Source organism: Balaenoptera acutorostrata, chromosome 13 (assembly GCF_949987535.1).
Source record: "Balaenoptera acutorostrata chromosome 13, mBalAcu1.1, whole genome shotgun sequence".
Classification (NCBI taxonomy): Eukaryota; Metazoa; Chordata; class Mammalia; order Artiodactyla; family Balaenopteridae; genus Balaenoptera; species Balaenoptera acutorostrata.
In genome coordinates, this window is record NC_080076.1 from 87,266,417 (window position 1) to 87,280,520 (window position 14,104).

At 44.5% G+C, this 14,104-nt stretch overlaps 1 protein-coding gene across 4 annotated transcripts in view; it reads right to left on the minus strand.

Moving 5' to 3' along the window:
• The window catches only part of CCDC92 (coiled-coil domain containing 92), a 30,809-nt gene that overhangs the window by 11,045 nt on the left and 5,660 nt on the right, over positions 1 to 14,104 (minus strand). The gene's annotated exons all lie outside the window — the stretch shown is intronic.

The following is a 14,104-nucleotide window of genomic DNA, read 5'->3' on the forward strand; positions in this document are numbered from 1 at the left end:
TAAGAAGTTCAGCTGCTAAGTTATTTGAGAATCCCAAAGAGTTAGGACACTAAGAAAAAGGACAGCATTTCGAGGAAGCGTAAGCACTCAACAATCACTCCAAAAACATCCTGGTAAAAAGAATGTACACCATTAAAAAGTGGAAGTAAAAAAACGTTGAAAGCAAAAGATGCGATTATTTTTTTAAAGTGACAAAAAATCGTGTTTAGTTATCATTCTTAAGCAACTGGGATATTTTTAAAACTAATACAATGGGCGGGTCAAGAGCTCAGCACAGGAGTCAGAATCCTGGGCTCCAATTCGGACTCGGCCACGTTCGAGCTGCAGCCTCTCTGTGCCCTCACCTTTTTCTCCCATACCATGAGGAACAATAACAGTACCTACAAGACATAGTGATTGGGGGGATAAAATGAGCTATCTTAGATAAAGCACTTAGCATGTGTCTGGTCTACTGTGATAAAGTGGTAACTGAACTAAATTTGCACTCATCCAAATGCGGAAACTTTGGATGGAGATGTTTTTTGGGGTCCTGTTCTCCGTCTGGGTGGGCAGTGCACATCATCTTTTAATAGGTGGTCTCTGAAAGCTAAAAGAGGAGAACGCCAGTAGAAACCAAAAGAAGAAAAGCATCTTTTGCAAGATATCCACCTCACAGAGTAACCTGAATGTCTGCCAGTGAGGAGGAGGCGCGGCACATCTGAACTATGATATCATTAAAAATGATAATGTGGATCTACATTTATTGACAAGGAAATACACCTATAATAGGTTAAGTCAAAATAGTATATTAAAAGCTGTATATATCATATTTTTGTAGATGCAAGTAGAGGAAAAATTCTAGAAGTATACACAATGAAACATTAAAAGCATTTATCTCTAGATGATGGATTGTGGGTGACTTTTACTTTTTAAAAAATTCTATTTTGGTATTACCTAAAGCTTCTTTAATGATGAAAGTATATTAGTTTATAGTCAGAAAAAAATATAAAGCAGTTTCTCTTAAAAAACATAACCACTAACTATCCACTAGCAAAGTGGTATCAGATGTTTTAATGATGTTGTTCCAGGGTAGTCTTGGGATGCTTTACCAGAACCAAGAAGAATTAACGGGAAGGCAATTTTTATAAAAGCAACAATTTAGTGTCTCCGAGATATGCAGAAAATGATCCTGACGAGCCCTTGAGTACCTCCCCACCCCCATGCATTGCACATTCCTGTAATTCTGACATTATCCATCATAAAGTATAAGGCTCATCAACAATTCTTTAGACACTGACAGCCATTTCCTTCTGAAAGAATGTACAGCCTGACATTAAAGTTGTAATAGATGTGATTACAGGGATCAGCAATTAGGGAAATACGATATGTGGATGTCTGGGAAGGCTGCAGTCACTGGAGGCGTACGTGATGGATTTATGAACCGTGTTTCTCTGCAGTCTGATTATCTCATACTTTAAGAGTTTCTATTTGACTTCTATTTAAAAACCATGTCACGTGTCTGTTCACTGGTAGGGGCTCGGTCCCTCTGTGTGAAAACGTCTCAGGAAGAAAGCAAGTCTGTGTTTCAGGTTGTCTAAAAGTGCCTCCGAGTGGGCTGTGGGCAGGTAGAGAAACACATGCACTCCCACGGTCTGAAATCATACAGTACCTTCTGGGAGTGCCCAGGGCCTCCCGGAAAACTGGGCGACTTCATGGCCAGAACGCTCATGCCCTGTGGCAGACCCCACCCCAGGAGGCAGACGCACCAGCACCCCATCTCCTGACCGTGAGGGGCTGCCATCCCGGGCATCACGTCAGCACACAGTCGGCTCGGCACTTCCTGTTTCAGGGAAGTTGCTTCTAGGGCAGGAGGTGGCCAGGTGGCCGGTGGGTCTGTGATGGCGCCACTTGGCCCTTCCTGCTCTCCCTGCATCCTCCTCCTGCCCTTTCTGGGCAGCCCCCAGCTGACTGCCCACCCCCCCGCCCCGGGATCACCCAAATCGCCTCATTTCAGAAGCGAGAGCAGGAAACATTTGCAACTAAAGAGAGATGCCATTTGTGAGCTTCTGACAACCTTGTCATTTACCAAGATGATCCTGAGCCAATAATTTAGGGACACATAAAATCTCACGACTTACCACACAAATAGTTCTACCGAGTGATATCTGCCTTTAAATGGAAAGGAAAATTAGCAGGTCATATCTGATGAGTGTTTCCATTTCTACATCTGACTGTGATTACTGCAGATTTTAATTGTCTGCTGGTTGATAACTAAAAGGTATGGTGACCCAAATGCCAACCTGTCCTTTTACCCTGATGAAATAGGAGCTGCTTCTTAAACCTTAGTGCCTGATGACCACTATCCTAACTTGTATTTCCGAGGCTGAGATGTGTGCACTTGCTTTAAAAATCTCTCTCTATGTGGTTTGCCAAACAGATGAACCATTTCAATTGATTTAACTGATAGGGCTTCTTTTATCCATTTTGTGGGCCTGACTAATTACAGCATAGGCCCACAAAAAGAAGGAAAGGTATTCTTCTTATTATTACTGGCCGCACCATGCGGCATGCTGGATCTTAGTTCCCCAACCAGGGCCAGGGATCGAACCCGTGGCCCCCTGCATTGGGAGCATGGAGTCTTAAATCACTGGACTACCAGGGAAGTCCCCGGAAAGAAAGGTATTATTAACCAAAGCTCTATACACTTTAATTTAGCCATACTTTTCCTTTATTACTTACACTAAAGTAAACTAGTCGGTTGTTTCATTAGTGCTAATAGAACATATTTAGCTAAACTCTCACTAAGCATCTAAGAAGATGATCACTGATAGAGAAAAGAGACTTTATCCTCGTGCTATTCTAGAAAGAACCCTGCCCAGTCCCAGCCATGTCATCTTGGACAGCATTACAATTTGGCTAGGCAACCGAGCAAAAACAAGACACCTCCCGACTTGCCCTTCTACAAAATGGACCCACACGAATTATTTCAGACAAGTTTAAAGAAGAAGGATAGTAGAGAGCTTTGAAATCATTAAAACAGTCCTAAATTGACAGTAGTCAATTCAGCGACTAAAGGAACCAGGGCCAAGCATTCAATTTTAGTAATTACATATCCTCTGGTGATCAGTGATAAAATATTTTTATGGGACTTTTTCCCCTATGGAATAACAGCTGGAGTACAGATATTTTTAAAAGAAGATAAACCTATTCTTTTCAAAAGGCATCTACCTGGATCTTCGTTTCCTAGAACTTTTTTGATGGCCGCAGCACGTCCGCCTAAGGACGCTTGACCTCTTGATTGTCCATCGACTGCTGTGACAGTCCCGACATAGATTATCCACATCTTTCAAAGCTTCCTTTCTGTGGGCTTCCTGTGCCGTGTAGAATAAATGAGGCACGTTTACTGATGACATTTAGGGTGACTCCCATAAAGTTCTCTCTACTCACAATGATTCTTTATTGTGTCAGGGATCGGGAGAATTCCCAGAATCCTATATTCCACTTCTTTAGTAAGTCACGCATTGAGTTCCAGGGGAGGAGAAAACCTCCCCACAAAAGACTGCTCTATTCACAAGGTCTGGTGTTTAAAACGAACAAGCAACACTGAGATCCAGATGAAGCTGACAACAGTGAGAATGACGCAAGGTATGCAGGTGCCGTGCAGGTAATTCAGGGTTTGTCTTTGCAACCAAATTTGGATCGTATTAGATAAACGAGCCATTAGTACATTAGCCCAGTAGAAATAACTAAAAACAAATAAAGGTAAAATAAGAGGGAGGGCAATTGTATTTCACAGATTATCTGTCAGCTGTGGGAGGACAGCAGAAGAAATTGGGGAAAGAAAACAATCACTGCATTTTATATTCATTTGGAATTTTCAAAGAAAGGGATGCAATTCAGTATTTTCTCATTCTTCCTGTCCTTGACCTTGACACTATTTTTCTTTTGCACTTTTGTCGCTTTTTCCATTTGCATGACAGCCTTTGTTTTGTTTTCCTCTCGTATTTGACCTCATACTCCCACAATGGGATTAATTACAATCATGAAACTCTTTCGGGGCCCACTTTAATTTAGATACTTTTAATAATAAGCACACGATGTATCCATATTTTTGGAACTTGGCAATTTTGGTTGAGAGTGCCCAGATTTTCCATTGGAAGTCCAAAATCCTTAGGCTGGGTGTTTCAGCTTCTTCTGGTTGATCCGATTCTGGTGGTGTCTATCAGGCAGTTGGGAGCCAGTGGAATTTGTTTTTCCTCCCATTTTTCCTAATGGGCAGGATGGTCACCTCAGATCACACGGTTTCTTGCTGGTTGTGTGGGAGGGCGTGAAGCAGCTTCCGTCTCAGTGAAACATCTGCGCCAAGATGCTTTTCCGCTGGCTTTCCCCTGCTTTTCTAGCGTGTGACCATCGCAGTTTAAAGTGAGCTTGCTGATGGAGATGGTGTTGGTGATAGATCTGTTCCGTCTCCCCCACTCTACCCTGACACGGCCTCTGGGTCGGTCTAAGGCACTTGGGCAAGAAAATACTCAAAGGCGTTTTTTTTTAATCGTGAAAAGCTGAAAATCATTCACAAAAAACGACATTACGGCTATTATTTACCAAGTGTCTGTGCCAGGCTCATAGGTTAACCACCTAATTCTTGAAACAATCACACAAGAGAGGTACGATACCCATTTTTTAAAAACATCTTTAGGGGCTTCCCTGGTGGCGCAGTGGTTGAGAATCTGCCTGCTAATGCAGGGGACACGGGTTCGAGCCCTGGTCTGGGAGGATCCCACATGCCACGGAGCAGCTGGGCCCGTGAGCCACAACTACTGAGCCTGCGCGTCTGGAGCCTGTGCCCCGCGACGGGAGGGGCCGCGATAGAGAAAGGCCCGCGCACCGCGATGAAGAGCGGTCCCCGCACCGCGATGAAGAGTGGCCCCCACTTGCCGCAACTAGAGAAAGCCCTCGCACGAACCGAAGACCCAGCACAGCCAAAAATAAATAAATAAATAAATAAATAAAGTAGCTATAAAAAAAAAAAAAACATCCTTATTGGCGTATAATTGCTTTACAGTGGTGTGTTAGTTTCTGCTGTATAACGAAGTGAATCAGCTCTACGTATGCGATACCCATGTTTTATGGAACTAAGGTTCAGAGGAGTAAGACCTTTGCGCAAGTGTACGTGAGGTACATGAGCCACATGCAAACCTGTTTGCAAAGGCTGGCACCTCCTCTGCCTCCAGACGTGTGGAGTTGGGAACCAGAAGGTCTCATGACAGCTCTGGGAGAAGATGTCAGTTCTGGGTGCTCTCTGTACCCTGTGGAATGTTCCGTCCCAGTGTGGCTGCTACAGAATGCAGCAGCAGTGACGATGCCAAAAGTGACAAGAGTTGCCACTTACCTAGCGTACCGTGTGCTCGGTACTGTGCTGAGTGCTTTCCGTGCCTTCTCATCAAATCCAACAGCTCTGAGACAGGTACTTACTATCTTCCCAACCTTATGCACTGAGGCATAGAGAGCTCAGAGCCTTATGGAGATCACACACAAACTGGGTATTCTCCTGGTGCTTTGGAGCTCCCTCTTCCCATTTCTGTTTAAGGAGGGAGAAATTGTGCTAACGTAGGTCTACACTTTTATTAGGAAAGATCTAACCCTTGGCTCAGAATTTCTCTTGGCTGAATCTTAAAGCATCCAGTGACAAGACTTTACCAAGGCGTAACTGTCTCCATCAGCTGCAGTCCAGCTGGAAGTAAACTGCAGAGAGGTGAGCTGTACGCAAGGACGAGCCAGAGCGACGCAGCAGGCAGGGACGAGCCCCCGGGCTCTGGATCCGGAGCCAGGGTGCCGCAGTGTGATTCCTAGCCCTGCCGCTTATTAACGATGCGTCTTTGGGCGAGTTACGTGTAACTGCCAAATGGGAGAACAGTACCTACTTTATTGGGGTGGTTGTGAAGATTAAATGAGTTGATCTAAAGAGGCGCTATCTGGGACTTCCCTGGCGGTCCAGTGGTTAAGACTCCGTGCTTACAATGCAGGGGATAAGGGTCTGATCCCTGGTCAGGGAACTAAGATCCCACATTCCATGTGGCAAAAAAATAAAAATAAAAATAATAAAAAAATAAGGAGGCGCTGGGCTTCCCTGGTGGCACAGTGGTTGAGAATCTGCCTGCCAATGCAGGGGACACAGGTTCGAGCCCTGGTCCGGGAAGATCCCACATGCCACGGAGCAACTGGGCCTGTGTACCACAACTACTGAGCCTGCGCTCTAGAGCCCATGTGCCACAACTACTGAGCCCATGAGCCACAACTACTGAAGCCCGCACGCCTAGAGCCCGTGCTCTGCAACAAGAGAAGCCACTGCAACGGGAGGCCCGCACACCGCAACGAAGAGTAGCCCCCACTCGCCACAACTGGAGAAAGCCCGCGTGCAGCAACGAAGACCCAATGCAACCAAAAATAAATAAATACATAAATTTATAAAAATAAATAAATAAATAAGGAGGTGCTATCCAATAGAACTTCCTGCAGTGGTAGAAATAGTCTCTTCTCTGCTGTCCAGTGAAGCTCATGGACACATGAGCCCTTGATGTGTAGCTGGTGTGTATGAGAAAAGGAATTTTTCACTTTATTTTGATTTGAATTAATTCAAATTTAAGTTGTCCCACGTGGCTAGGGGCGACCATATTGGGCGGCGCAGATTTAAAGCGTTTACAGCTGTGCCTAGAGCTACATGCTGGCTGCTGTCGGTGCTCCAACGTGGAGAGCCACCCCCAGGCGCTCCCTGGCTCGCAGCTACGCCGCTGTGGAGCCCGCGTGGCTGCTCTCCGCACTGCAAGAACGCTTCAACTGGACTTTATTCTGTCACTATCGTCCTCCCATCCCATCTTGCGTCTTCATAGCATTTATCATTACCTAAAATGAGGTCATTTGTTGCTCTTTCTTACAGGACTAGAATGTAAGCTCCATGAGAAGAACAAGGGCTTTCTGTCTGTCCCCTGCTATGATACCAGCACCCAGGGAAGGCCTCTGAGGTGGAAGTAATCTGAGGTGGCCCTTTAAGAAAGCGTTCTCTCTAGTTGAGAATTAGTGGTAATCTCACCCAGTCTCTGGTCTGACACCCCCCACCCCGCCCCGGCAATTACGTAGTGTATTTTGTATTAGTGACATGAGAGGACTTGGAAATACTTCTCTGACTGGCATGGGAATAAGGCAGAGGAGGAAGGAGAGCTAGTTCATGCATGCCTTTGGGAAGCTCGCAAATAAAAAGGCCAGAAAACTATCAAGCCATGTAAAAAAGAAATACAGTTTAATTTCAGTGGGAGGGAAAGTGTGCACTTGTTCAGGACATTCTGCAGAGCCTGTGACACATGGGATCTCACTGGGTGCAGCTTATTTACACCTGGACAGTTATTCCTGTTAGGGGCCGACTGTGTGGGTTCCTGGTGCTGACATGGGCACCAAACCCAAGAGGTGGCTCTGCCAGCGTGAACTGGGCTGGCTTTGCGCTTTCTCAATTTTCAGTGGTGGCAGAAACTCAGAAATTCAGGAAACGCGCATGCCGAGCTCTGATGATGCTTTTCCTGGTCAGTGACAGAGAGAGAAAAAAGAGGACAATGCAGCGACTTTTCCATAAAGCTAACTTTATTCAATTCAAAGGACAAGTCTTTATTTTCATTTTAGAACCTCCCAATTAAAAAACGCACCGTTCCATGAATTCTACAAGCCTAGAAACCACTCGAGTCACCAAGAGGTTATGGTGATGGCCAGGAGTTTAACATCATCATTGATTTTGTTTTTTAATTTATCTTTTGGAGTTTACGAGGCGCATTGCAACAGGCCCAACAACCAAGCTTCCTTTTACATATGCACCTCGAGGTTAAAGGTCAAGCCAGCATATGTTCTAAAGTGCTAGCTGTGTACTCAGTCCTATGCCTATAGCTTATTGGGGATATAAGACTCAGCCACCAAAGTACAAAGAAAACAAAGTATAATTAAATCCTCCTGGGGATGCTCAGTAAGGAGCTAGGGGAAGGGTAACCCATCACAGCACCTGAAGCTCTTTCTCAATTACCTGCCTGCCTCTCATATGAGGCTTTGTGAATCCCCGGCAGGTGGGGACCATGCCCCAGTCATTTTAGCGTTCCTGGTACCTTACACATTGCTGGGCACATGGAGGTGCCTAAGAAATGTCGAGTGGCTAAGGACTGCAGTGACCAAGATGGTCTGAAGAGGCTGGGACTGGAGCTGATCCTTAAGGATGGGCAGAGTTTACACAGGAGGAGGTAAGTGAGAATGAAGTTTTGGAAGTCACAGTGAGACCATTACACTGTCTGACATGGAAAGAACATTCTGGGGAGTGGTGGAAAATAAAATCAGATAGAAAAGCGAGGACTGGATTTGAGTTGCTTATTAAAAGCCGCTCAGAATAGTTGAGATGAAAGAGAGAGGAAACGGGAAAAGTTGAGCTTTTACCCATTAGAGGCAAAGTTCTACCAGAGGAATTGAGTCTGGTGGGGATGATGCAGGGGGAGGGGAAGGGAAGGGAAGGAAGGGAAGTGCAGCAGCAACACAGCCTGAAGCTCCAGGAAATCAGCATAAACATAGTAAACAACAGAACTGCCTTGTACTGAGGGCTCACACGCCGGGAGCACCAAGCTACGCATGTTATAAGCACTCTGACAACGAGAAGTCCTCCTCCTACTTCACACGTTAGCAAACAAGCTGAAAGGGTTAAAGGACTTCCTTAAAGTCTCAGCTAGCAAGTGGCTGGGTGGGGCTTCATCCCAAACCGGGCTGACTCCACGGCCACGCCCTTAGCCATGAACTCCACTGTTCTCCCCAGGTGAAGATGAAAGGCCTGCATGCCTTACGGAGCCAGAACATCCTTTGCTCCGTATTCTACTTGTTAAAACTCCTCTTCCGCTCTTTTCTGCTCCTTTCCCCATATTTCAAGTTTTAAGCTTCTCCAGTCTACTCCTCTTTTTTGCTCAGTGCTAACCAGGAGAATTCCAGTGCTTATTCTTGATGCTTGTGAAAAAAACATCTCAGAATAAGAGAGAATGTTTCTTCGCTCCTAAAGCTGCAGAAAAGCAGACACTATTCTGGGTTAAGAAGCTAGTTCTGTTAAAGAACCATAAACTTACTCTGCTATTCAGTGTGGAAACGTGTGTAAAGATATACACTTCTGTTTTATTATCAAACAAGTATTTTAAGACATTTCGACTTCAGAGATTATTGCTGACTCATTTAAAATGTAACTCAATTTCTAAAAGTTTGCTTTTCTAATTGGTTGCCTTACTTGATAATTTATCATCGTAGTAATATAATTTAAAGAGATATCCGGGCTTCCCTAGTGGCGCAGTGGTTAAGAGTCTGCCTGCCAATGCAGGGGACATGGGTTCGAGCCCTGGTCTGGGAGGATCCCACATGCCGCAGAGTGGCTGGGCCCGTGAGCCACAACTACTGAGCCTGCGCGTCTGGAGCCTGTGCTCCGCAATGGGAGAGGCCGCGACAGTGAGAGGCCCGCGCACCGCGATGAAGAGTGGCCCCCGCTCGCCGGAACTGCAGAAAGCCCTCGCACAGAAACGAAGACCCAACATAGCCAAAAATAAATAAATAAATAAATTTATAAAGAGATATCTGTTTTGAAGATACAGAATTTTTTAATTTTTAAATTTAAAAAAAAATAATCTTTTATTATGAAAACACCTTTAATCCCCCTTTTCTTACATCTTTATTGGAGAATAATTGCTTTACAGTGTTGTGTTAGTTTCTGCTGTATAACAAAGTGAATCAGCTATATGTACACATATATCCCCGTATCCCCTTCTGCTTGAGCCTCCCTGCTCTAGAAATTTTAGGGCTTCCTGGTTAGAGGAGAGGCTTGGGATTTTGCTCTTCATACAGGAGGTTGAATTAAGTGCAGACACTAACACATTCTTTATTCAGATGGAGTTTGAGTCTGCCCGTTCAGATCAACAACTGGTGTGACAACTTGGACGGCTACCAGCATGGGGAGGAGAGAGAGAGGAGGACAGGGGCTCCTTGCTGAGATAACTATCATCCAGCAAAGAGTGGCAAAGGTAACGCCCGTCGGGTCTTGCTGAGGAGCTGGCCTGCTTCTGCAACCTGACTGACCTGCTTGGAATACCCTCCATGGAAGGTTTTCGTTTTCCTCAGAGAATCTACACAGTCACTGTTCTACAGCTGCTGCAAGATACAGTTGGTTATATTGGTCCCGAGAATACATGGAACTGGTGTGTGAATTTTATGACTTGAGACAAGTGTAGGCTGTCAGAACTTGAGGGGGGCATCCCGCTGGTGAACCCCATTTGCGGGTCTGACCGAGTTAGGCAGCGGTGCCCCCGGGGAGACTGGAGTCTGGAGACACTGTGGGTTGTCACACCTGGGGAGGGGGCACATCTGGCACCTGGTGGGTAGAGGCCAAGGGTGCTGCAAAACAGCCTACGACACACAGGAGGGCCCTCACGATGCAGAATGGTCCTGCCCAATGTCTCAGCACTGGGTCAGAGTCAACCTAATCTGAGGCAGGGCTTTTTTGCCTTCTGACTTGAGGTTTACGCTGCTCTCCTTGGGTTTCCGGGATTGCTAGTAAACCGTGGGTGACGGAGTGCTCAGGAGGGACAGGTTCCAGTCACGTGCAGCCTCCTTCCTATAACAGAGGGCTCCTGACCTTGGAGGAAAGGCAACCATCAGTGAGAGTCTACCAGGTTGCCTGTTGGAGAGGGTTTCTTCTCCACGTCTTCAACTCTTGGTGAGGCAGGTGTGCAGAAAGGCACCGCTTTACCGGCCTCACTGTCCTGGGTCAGGATATGTGAATCTCCTTTCTTTTGCTCAGAAGAAAAGGGGCTGCGGGTAAAATGTGTCTAAGAATATAATCATTTTCCTCCTGTTATTGGATGGTATGAGATGTTGCTTTTCCTCTGTGAATGCTTAAGTGAACTGAGAAATGGAGAGGGTGAATGTAAGAGGATTATTAAACCCCCAAATAGGGACTCCAGATTTACGGTTAAAAAGCTGGATATTTCTGCAGACATTAAATGTATATATCGAAGTTGACCCAATATACACTTTCAACAGGAGTACTCTGATCTAAACAATCAGGGAACCTCTAGGAAATGATGATGTTTAAAGGCTGTAACATTACTTGAATGCAAAGGAATTCCTGTTTTTAAGAGGACCACTAAATACTTGCATAAATCTTAGGAGGCTTCTAAAGACTCCTAAGAAATTTATGAAATCATACCAAAACTCTTAATATTTTACATGTACTGACACTTTAAGAAAAGAGTTCCAGGCTGGGAGAAATGAAAGTACAGGCTCCACGGCCACCCAGGAAACCCTGTTTATGAAAAAAGGCCATCATTTAAACTTTGTAATTTGCAGAAATATATTGGAGAAGTTAAAGAAATGTGTTGAGCTGCTAATTTAAAAAATGGTTTTCTGCTTGGAAAAGGTCACTTCCAAAGTGAAAACAATTACTCAGGTTATAAAACCCCAGTTTGGAAATAAGATACAGGTGCAAACTGAAAAGCTATTTATCTTCTTTAAAAAGCTTCTGTACTAAGAACAAGAAAGAAGGTCTTCCAGTAGAACATGGAAGACACATGAAGAATTAAATTATTAAAATACTCTTGGGGCAAATCCTTTCGTATATTGTTCAGTGACTTTGGGGATGTAAATGAAGGTTCTGTTTCCCTCTGCCGGGGGATATAAAGGATCACAGTTCACTCTTTCACTGAAGAAAACACCTTTCTCTGAGCCCCTCTGAGCAAGGCACCTCAGAGGTCATGTGGAAGACGGCAACGAATAAAACAGATGTGAACCCGGCCGCCACAGACCTGACAGGGGAGGGACAGACGATCCTACACATATCAATTCATACCAAGAAGTGGGATTTCTGCCAAAAGGCTACATTAAACTGAACTTCCTAAATTCCTTACCGACCATTATTTAAGAGTGGGCAAACCTAAACATGAGCATACAACTAAAATGAGCTATAACGTAAGAAACTGGTACCTTTATCATTTGCTTTTTAAAAATCTCAGACAATATTACATTGTGTTAGCCTATGAAACTACTTGCATTAGCTGAGTAATGTTTTAAGATGCCATACACTTCTCTGAAAAATTTTTAGTATCAACAACTGCATTAGTTAGTGTAAATTACATGTTATTTTCTAAAATCCCTAATTCTCTTTGGACTGATAGTGAGGTAGTTAGTTAATAATTTATATTTACCTGAAGACTTGTAAAGAGATTAAAATTCAAATAGGAAAAAACACACCTTATCACCTCACAATCCCTGTGAGTCATCTGCTAGGTATTTTTGAACACTTATTCTTAAAGCCCAAATTAAGAAGGTAAAATCAATCGATATATAATGGGCATCTGATATGTCTGATAACATTTTAAAACCACAATTTAAAATCTCTAAATAATATACTGTCATTTAAATATACTGTTTGGAACCATGTTATGTATGTGTGAATCGAGGTATATTTAAGCAAATCAGTAAAAACTTGTGTATAATTGAGGAGAAAAGACTAGTAGCTCACAGAAAAGAAAATTACTCTCTGGTATGCAAACTGTTGTCAACAAAGAAGGATCTGTATTCGTCTTGCCTCTGTATGGTCTGTCCAAAGGCAAGACATATTGCCCCCAGTGCAACATGTGATCCTGCTTTTCCTTCTTACTCTTTTTTTCTGACTCTCGTTCTGACTGTGGTCAACTGTGAAAACAGCGAGGGCGCCTCACTTGGGGAGGAACTCACGTTTCTAATGGTCCTCGTGTTACCCTACGTTGGGGCCATTTTAGAAACGTTCTCCCTTTGATGAATAACATGGTGAAGGCTATCTTTGACGAGGCATCCTTTCCAGACTGACCAGTCCCTTCTGGCCGCTCTTATCCATGCTGTACTTGTCCCAGATCAGGTCCTCCATGGTACAAGGTCCTTTGGAGGCTGGCAGGGAGTCCTTGTAACCAGACATTTTGGCATTCCCCAGACAGCACCTTAGTAGCTCCAAAGGATTTAATTTCCTCATCTCGTTCCTGTGCCCATGGCCTTGTACATGCACATGTAAGGGGATGCTAGGGATAATTCGACAGGAGTGGGACGCTCCAGTTTCCCCAGTGTAGTTCAACAGCATTGTATGAGCTACATTATTTGTCAGGCTCACATCAGGGGGGCATGCAGACAAAGAGAGCAGCTTAGCTATCCCCTTTGGGGGGGGGTGGCATTTGTAAATATATTCAAATTTGTCTTATTCAAACAGGGAGATGATTTTCATGTGACCATTTAGTAATCTCGCCAGATGTAGAAGATACCTATGTACCAAGGCTGACAAATGACCATCAAAAAGACTCCTGAAATATTTTATTTCTGGATTTGGCACATTAAATGTGTCTACTTATAATTGGAGTCCACAATTTACAGGTCAGATTGTAAATAAAGCTGTAAGGTCCTACGCATTTGCTATATCATGCAGAATCAGAAGAGGTGGTTAAATGTCAAGACGAAATTGTGAAAAATAACCTGGCAGGATTATGCAAAAACTGGACGGAAGCAGCCAGATGCCCTACCTATACACTGTAAACATGAGAGCGTTAACAAACAAAAAACCGGGACCTTCATCTAAAAAACTGAGTAGGCTTATGAGACTTCTAAAGGCAGACTTTTAATGTGCTCTATCACTGGGCAGCACTGATAAAGGGTGTCGACGCATTGCATGCACAGGTGCAAGAAGCCTGGGTGACGAGGTTCACATTAGGGTTCAACAGTCTGCGCTGTCACGTCAACCTTCCTGCAGGGACTTACAGTTCTGTGGGCGACCAATACTAATGTACCAAAGCCTCACAGCATCTCTGGTAGGGAGACACTGGCCTCAACTGCTTAACAACTTCTAACTTCACTCGGTTTTCCTCTAAGGCTCAGAGATGGATAATCTGCTTCCCACTTGAGTTTCAGACTTGTGATGATAAGCTGCCCAGGAAGGTCCAGTCCCGGTGGCCCCCGAGCCTAGGTGGGAAGGCACTCTTCTCCACCCGCAGCCTGCTGGTGGGGAGAAGTCAATGCACCTTTCCAGACTCAGTCAATGATCATCGTAAACTGCTCTGAG